An 8,102-nucleotide genomic window follows, 5' to 3' on the forward strand; every position below is an offset into this window, starting at 1 on the left:
ACTATAGTACAAGGAGACCTAAGGTAATGATAATTGGGATCGGTAGGGTATAAATCCTAACCCAAGGAAAAGGGTAAACAAGCAACCTAGATTGCCAAGCCCTTGGAATCTCTCCAAGTCGCGAACAATCCAGGATCAAATGCTGGGAGTATTCGGGAAGAAGGAATCACACCTTAGTAGTTGGTCGTACGAACGACCATAGAAATGATCGTGATTGTACACTTAGGTACATTGTTTGAACTTCTTTACTCAAGGAACTAATTCAAGGCCAAACACTTAATGCTTCAAGCTAATAGCTTGGAGGGAGAGGCAGGTCCAGTTACCTCCGACTGCCTGCTGGCCCTATCCAAGGGGGTTGTTAGCCATGCTAGGTACATGGACCGAACCCACCGTGAGAGGTCTCTCCGTGGGTGCTGCTTGGAGCGGGAGGATGCTTGGGTGCCAAAGGAGGCTCTGGCTGTAATTTCCTTGCCTTCGGATCCCGCACAAAAGACCGCGCACAAAAGACCGATGTGACTCGAGATGGGATCTCGAGGCCCGTGTACTAGTCTACGGGCGAAACTTGGAGCAGCAAACTTGATGATTGCTGGGATAGCCTTGGGCAAGATACTTGATGTATTCCAAGACTATGATAAATAAAGATCAAATATTTGAAAAAGGAACTTGCTTGACATTGTTTTTTTTTATGTCAATGCCTAAATTATATGGAACCTGTGTTTAAATTGGTTAATTAAGGAAGCTACTTTTGCATGTCAAACATAATGTGGTAGGTAATTAGATAACTAAGCAACCCGAGGAAAGTGCAATGGACGTGACTTGGGTCTGTCCTACAGAAGGGTGGTCCCGATTAGCTAGGAACTTTTCTCAAAAGATGTGATAACAAACCTGTGAAATCCTAGAGTCACTAGAGTTAGAATCCCGATTTATGTTGTTTTAGGGGAGCGGAATGGGACTATGCCTTATGGGCAGAAAGGTTGAGCTTCGCATCCCTTTTGTTTCCCATTCTCCATGAACGAAGTGCAACATAAATCCGCTTCGACCCCGTTGTTCCTACGCAAAGTGGTTCATCTTGAGCTTGACGCTAGCTACTTCCTAGAGACTTGGCTGATAGAAAAAAAAACCCTAACTTCAAGTCAATCCTAAGTGGGAACGGCCGGATACTTCCGCTCTAGGGTAGACTCGGGAAGACCTAGATTACAAACCCTGTGACATTCCTTGCGAGTGCCAGGTGGCACTTTCTAGACTCTCTTCCCAATGGGCTACTAAGAAATGTTCCACAAGTGGACAAGCGGACACGTTACAGCTTATCACCTACTATCTGGGTGATAGTATCCTTCTCTCTTATGTTTGCCATTCCAAAGTCTTTAGCTTTGCAAAACAAGATTTGATGTTTAGAGTCAATTATCCAAAATGCCAGCAAAGGCAATGCACTTCAATGACCTGTAGTGCAACCAATTTTTACTAAAAATTTACAACAATAAACACTATTGCATTTTAAGTCAATACATGTGCTTTGTTTCCCTTTAACCCCAGTTACAATGCCTCCAATAAATCTGCATTCCAACCTGATGTGGTGACTGCAAGCCTTGGCAAAGAAGCTATTGTCTCTCTTTTTGCGATTTGCAAGAAAGAGAACACTACCTATGTAGCAGCCTTGTGTGCTGCCATTCTTAAAACAGCTGCTTTTGTGTTGTTACCTATCCAAAAAATTGTTTTCCCTTTCAAACCTTTCACATGTAGGTAAATCCGCCTATGGTTTTGAACATGAGAACATCAGCCTTTGTTGCTTCTTTGATCCTTCTCTTCTCAGCTTCCTCTCTTTCTTCTTCAAGTCTAATCCCTTTTAGATACTCTGTATTTGCAATCTTAGCTTTTCCATAAAGAAAAAGATAGTTTTGGTAATATCCAAGTTTCACTTTCACAAGCTCCATGTTTTCCAAGCAGTGTAACATCCTGACTCAAAACAACTCGGTGCCTTTTTTGAGCCTTTTTCTATGCAAAAAATTTCAGGTTTCTGCAATTGTTAGAAGAATTGTCAAACTTAGGAGAAAAGATTTTAGGAAGAAGTGTCGATCCCTGCAAGGCGGCCAACAATGAGAGATAGGAAGCAGAAGAAGACAAGGCCATGAGAGAAGAAGATTGGTCTCAGTGTTGGCTGGTCTGGAAGATCAGTACTGCGGCCATGGATGTACCTGCTCTTGCTTCCATGCTTCAGTTGGTCCTCAGTCCTAATCCAGAGGAGTGCAAAGCTGGTGAAGCTGGGCTCACTCAGTATCGACATGTACTTGGTCACCTCGTGGGTTTGCTTCAAGTTGTGACACCAAGTGCAGACATTCCTCTGATACTTAGGGTTACAGATTAGTGATGGGTTGAAAATAGTTGGTCACAGTGATTAGCTCTAGGAAGCTCTAATATCATGAAAGAAATTAGAGAGAGAGAGGGACAAAGGTCATGCAAGGAGGGAAGCAGCCATCATCCCTATCCAGTTTCATTATCTTCAACACACTCTTGTGGTATAGAACTAAACCATACAGAAGTAAAGTAACCTAGATGTAATCGTGGTTGAGTCAGTATGACCCAAACCTTATTCAACTAAAGTAACCAAACCAAAAACCAAAGGTACATGAGCTTGAATCTCAACAAGAACTAGGCTCAATGAACCCCATCTTTAGAAGATCCTTGATTTGTTTGGTCACTTCTTTGCACTCACATTTAGATAATCTATAGGGTGGCTTATTGACTAGCTTTGAATGTGGCTCCAAATCTATAGGGTGATCCACTACTCTCTTAGGAGATAATGAAATACTCCTCAAGTAGAGCTTTCAAAGATGAATGCTCAACTGAATTATTAGCCTCTTTATTTAGCTGTAAAGCAAAAATTTGAGAGCGCCTTTTATACTTCTCCTTGAGTTGCTTTATGGTGATTAGCTAAAAATCAAATTTACTAGGGATTCTATGTAGATGGATAAATTTCCCATCAATGGAAAAATCCATGTACAACTGCAAGAAACTCTTTCCTAAGGTCATCAACCAATCACACCCAAGTACAACATTTATGGGGCCCATCTACAAAGTGATCAGGTTCACCTTTGCTTCATAATTTTTAGCCAACTATAAGGGAACATATAGACATATTTGAGTGCTAATCTGTTCTTCACCATGGGCTACTTGAACTCTTATGGCCTTCTGTAAGTTAGTGGAAAACCAATGTAACTTGTCCACAATAGACTTATTCACAAAACTATGTGTGCTACCACTATCTATAAAGGTAAACACATCCTTTCCATGAATAGTACCCTTTATACGAAGTGTATTAGGGCTCTTAGAACTTGTCCAAGTATCCATTGAGATGGAACAAATAATGAAATAATGTATCTCATCATGGATCCCTCCCAAATCGAAAGGAATACTACCACCAAGATCAAAAGGAAAAGTGTCAGTAGATCATAAAACTATTCTTGCCCAACATCCTCCTTAATATCCTCATTTTCAATGGTAGCCATAAATGCATTTGCCTCATCGTTATCAACTTCTGAATCTTCAAAAACTAACATGCTATGGACCTTGGCTTTTGCATTCTTATATACACACTTGGTTGCATGGCAGGTCGTATACTTCTCACCACATTTGAAACACAAGCCTTTTTCCTTTCTTTCTTTGTATAGATCCATAGGGATAGATTTTGAATTACCATGGGCTGAAATATTTCTAGACTTTTTGCCCCCTTGTTTATAATCCACTCTTGGATTGTTTGCTATTTTGAAATTTCCTTGAGGCCTTGAAGCATTAAATGATCAATAAATTGGCACTCTAGAGCCCCCACTCAATGCATAATTGTTTTCATAAACATTGGAAACCTACCCCAATTTTAAAATAGTGCTACTTGGCTTTTCAAAAGTAGGCTAAAATGTAGATTCTCTTCTATACTTCCTTCCATACATTTCTACAAGTTCATTGGCTTTGAAGAGGATAGTGGCATTTTGTGCCATAATATCAACTGATAATGAAGGTTCTAGACCATACATATACTTGTGGAGTTTGGCTTCATCACTTATACTCTCTACGTACATAGTGAGGTTGAGAAATTGGTTTGTATACTCTCATACACTTAGGCCTCTTTTCTCTAATCCATACCATCTGCATGCCAATTTTTCTTTTTCAAGAGGGAAAACAAAGACCTCAGTCATAAAGTGTCTTAAATCATATCCCAATTCTCCACTAGTATGTTCTCCTTCTTAACGTATCTCCACCAAGTATACACAAATCCTTCCAAATGTAACTAAGCAAAGTGGATTTGTATGTCATTGATTTTAGGGAATATATCAATATAGGACTCCAACTTTGAAATCCATTCCTCTAGGTTGGATGATGAAGAAGAGTGCCCATTGTACTTTGCTAAAACTATTTTATCTTTCAACTCCCTCTCATGAAAAAGTTTTTGTCGTGAAATAGATTGATCATGATTGGGAGGCATTGGACTTACAAAATGTGAGGATGCTCTTCCATAAGGTGACTGAGAAGTAGTTTGGAATCTTCCTGGTGGTAAAGGACCCCCAAACACTTGAGGATTCAGACCACGAACTTGTGGATTAGTACCATTTATATTACCCAAAGACTCAACATTTTTTTGTAAAGTCTCTTCTACTTTATGACTATTTGGAATGCCCCTTCATCTAATAATACTATGACTTTGAACATTAAGATTAGGTGGTTGAAGTGGAACTAATGGCTTACTACTTGATTATGCTTTTTCCTTAGCATCCTTAGTACCTATTTACATTTGCATCCATTGAGAGGATTAAGCCATAATTTATGTATTAAACTCTACCAATTCATTGATTGAAACATTTGTTTGGGTTGGGGAATTCACCAAATTTGCAATAGAAGAATTTATTTGATGATTGGACAAGAATCTTTTCTCAACTCTTGATAGTAGGTCTGCATGCCTATGAGCATGTCTATTCTCATTTTCACACATCGGATAATTAAGAATGCTAGTTTCTTCTTGCAATTGAGGATATTTAGGGCTCTCTTGGGGTGTGTTTTCCAACAAGGTATCTCGATTTTGTTGGGTATATTCATATTGGGCCTTATTATTCCCTTTGTGACCTGCCATGATAGTGTAGTCTTGCAAGACCCCCTATCAGTAAATTGACTATAGCTTGAGCTAGAAAATTTTAATTACTAAACTTTTTGGTTAAAATTGAATTCAATGACACCCTCTTTAAGATGAGCACTAGCATCTTATAAAAAATTTAAAACAAAAGATTTTGTAATCCAATATCTGTGAGACTAAACTATCCAATCCTACACCCTATCTCAACTTGTAAGTGCCCTATTTCCACTTAAAGGTTAACAAACCATGTGGGAGCTAGGTAGGACCTATGGGAAATCTATAGTACCTACACTTATATCCCAATGATGAGGATGGTACCTATAATGACCTATTTATACCTACACGGTTCTATAATAACCCTATTTTAGCTTATTTTGATCTTCAAAAGGCTTGGATCTTGGTGAGTACTTGAGACTTCAATCCTCCACATGCAGTACCTATGTAAGGGATAAAATGGCATCACAATCTCCCTATATGGGCTTTAGATCACCAAGAGGTAAGCAAAGTTCCCCCTTGGGTGTGTTGGTTACACCTCTTCGGGATCTTTAATAGTGGGGAAGGGTCACCTCTCTATTATTTCACTATCTCCCCTAGCATCCATCTTTTTCCTGAGAGTGGGAATCTAAATATGGCAGAGATATGCTATTTTAATCAATCAATATAATATGCATGAATTGAAAATATCCATTCAGCTCATTCTATGTGATGTAATAGAATTGGAATTAGCAAAATGAGTAGGAAGAGGGTCTTACTATGTAGTAACTCGCTGCTTGACTTACCCTTTACAATGGATTTTTAATATATCTTTCCATGGATCAATCAATTATCAATAAAACATTATATTAGAGTAATAATTGCAACCAAAAATTCACTCTTGAATAAGAAGTTTAGTGCAATGCCTTGATGCTAATCTAGGCTTTTCATTCTTTATTTTGATTTAAGAGAATCAATACAATTAGTGAATGGCCTAATTTAATCATTGAGGGGCATGAAGTCAATGAAATTTCTCAATTCTTTGATCTCTCAATTGAGTGTATTAAGCCCAATAAATGGATAGATAAGAGAGGCCAATAATTGAATGGAAGTACCTCTTAGATAGCTTGATGAATAGGCCTCCGATTGCTCAATGTTAATGAGATAACTTTGAATCCTTGCTTCTTAAATTCTTGAAAGCAATCTTGAACCATAAAATATTTAAGATTGAATCTCAATCCTATTTGCCCAAATCTTGACTCAATAATAGACTTCATTGTTCAATAATGCCCCATTTACACCAAGAATACTCCTGAGCTTACTGTCTTAATACTCTCCCTCAAGCTTAATTGTATCTCTCCAATTCCTAGTAAGCTTTGAACATTTTGAAGCTTCTCTCCATCCAATGCCTTCATGAAGATGTCAACTATCTAATCATGTGTGCTTTGATATATACCAAGTTGATCTCACCTACAAGTACCTTCTCTCTCACAAAGTGGTAATGCACTTCAATGTGTTTTGTCCTAGCATGGAACACAGGATTCCTAGTTAGTTATATACTACTCATATTGCCACAATGAATGATAATTGGACCATCTACCTACACATCCAAATCACCCTAACTTCTACATCCATACCTCACATGTTACCATAGCAACATCTTTGTACTCAACCTCTATACTCAATAAAGCAATGGTAGGTTGTTTGTTACTGCTTTACGTAATTGCTGCACTACTAAGGAAAAACATGAATCTACTAGTATATATTCTATTAGACATACTACGATCCCAATCTACATCTATATATCTAAACAATTGTATATCCTTATCTATCTCATAAAAAAGTTCAGAATGCAAAGTGGACTTCACATATCTCATTGTGTCTAAATGCATTCAACTGAGACTTTCTAGGCATTTACATAAACTAACTGACAAGACTAGTGGCATAGCTCAAGTCTTTGGCCTTGTGATAGTCATGTAAATCAAACCCCTTGCTATCCTCCTGAATATACTAGAGTCTTTTATCTCATCTCCAACATCAGTACTTAACTTCACATTTTGCTCCAACGATATTGAAAGAGGCTCACATGCTATCATACTATACTTGGATAACATATCCAAGCCATATTGCCTTTGGGACATATACCATCATCACATTGTATCACCTCAATACCAAGAAAGTACTTCAACTTACCTAGATCCTTCATCTCAAACTTATTCTTCAAAAGGACCTTGACTTCAGCAATTCCACTATCCTTGTCACTCGTAATAATCAAGTCATCCTCATAGATAGCTATGATGACCAAGCCTAAATCTCCCTTTCTCTCATAAAGTGAGTAATTAGTATCAAAATCCATGAAAGCCAATGTTGACAAAATACTCTCTAATCTTGTCAAACCATGCTCTAGGTATTAGCTTCATCCTGTACAATGCCTTCTTTAACCTGCATATATATGTGGGATGCTCAAAATCCTCATAACATGTTAACTACTCCATATATACCTCTTCTTGCAATAACTCCTATTCTAAAGAAATCACACATCTAATAGTTGCGAGGCTAGCAATTGGACAGAATGTCTCTTTATAATTTATGCCATATGTTTGAGCATAGCCTTTTACAACTAGCCTGCTGGCCTTATACCATTAACATGACCATCTGAATTATGCTTAATGTTGTCAATCCACTTATAGCTAATAGCTTTCTTGCCCTTAAGCAGTGGTACTAGATCTCAAGTCTTGTTAGCCTCTAATGCAATCATCTCCTTATCCATTGTTGCATCTAATGAGCATGACCAATAACATCCTCAAAAAAAGTGAACTCAACATCCTCAACCACCTTTACCATATAAGCATAATAGGGAGTTATATAACATTGAAAAACAGATCTTTTGATAAGGTATATGGCCTTCTTAGACATGCATACCACTGGATTACTTATTGGAGTCTTTATATTATCATGTACTCTCTATATATCTAGTGTCTTGAGACTAAAGGAATACAAAGCTCATCATCCA

This window comes from Lygodium microphyllum, chromosome 24, assembly GCF_053477565.2.
Source record: "Lygodium microphyllum isolate KBCC chromosome 24, Lygodium_microphyllum_v1.1.10, whole genome shotgun sequence".
Classification (NCBI taxonomy): Eukaryota; Viridiplantae; Streptophyta; class Polypodiopsida; order Schizaeales; family Lygodiaceae; genus Lygodium; species Lygodium microphyllum.